A 912-nucleotide genomic window follows, 5' to 3' on the forward strand; every position below is an offset into this window, starting at 1 on the left:
TAGCTTATCATTTTTAAGACATGGCTTTCTAATTGATGTCTTGCTTAGTTGATAAGTAGTGGACTCTGCAAGACACATTCAACTTTTTTTCTTGCTAAATGGTATCCTGATGACCTGTATATGGTAATACATGACAAAAGTTCTACAGACAAGAAACAAACAGAACCTTTGGTGAATCCATTTCATACATACAGATTTCATTTACTGCTTCCTAACGGACCAGGTTGTCAAGCACAGAAAAGCCTGTTTCTAACTTCTCCACAGGAAAATGAGAAGGGTTGTGTGTACTTCAGTGTACTTAAATTCCAAGTCATGTTGGATTAACAGGGTTACCGCGTCTAGGCCAACTGTCAGTCTTAAGCATCTGAAACTTCAGGAACCTAAGGTCAAGGTTAGCTTGTTAGCTTAACAAGCCATCCCTACAGTCTCTGAGAGCAGTTGCTTTTGTTAGAGAGCCTTCAAATCTTTATAGTATTCGCCTTTCATTTTTTAAAATGTCTCTCTGTGTTCCTTCTTAATATTACTGTCCTAATGGCAAGCATCACTCTAACTGCGATGTGACATAACCTTGTCCTTTCTGATGCCAACCAATTGGCCTCCAAATAGAAAGGGAGATCTGAAAAATAACCCCTCTCAAGTTCGCATCTACTGCTGCCTGAAGTTCTTGCCTAAGCTGAAAATCACAAAGAAAGTTCAAAACTCACTATAAGGTGTATTAAGGAAATATAGGTCACTTTCAATGAAAACTATACCACTTGAAGTAAAAAGAGAGTGATTTACTGCTGTCCTATCTAAATAGGGTATGAAGGGAGGAGTTTTGAGAAGAAATTGGGATTTCAAATATTTCTGGAGTCTTTTGATGAAGATCCTTAGACATCAAGTAACATGGTCTAAAATGCATATTTCAATGAA

Source organism: Hipposideros armiger, unplaced genomic scaffold (genome assembly GCF_001890085.2).
Source record: "Hipposideros armiger isolate ML-2016 unplaced genomic scaffold, ASM189008v1 scaffold_80, whole genome shotgun sequence".
NCBI classification, from domain to species: domain Eukaryota; kingdom Metazoa; phylum Chordata; class Mammalia; order Chiroptera; family Hipposideridae; genus Hipposideros; species Hipposideros armiger.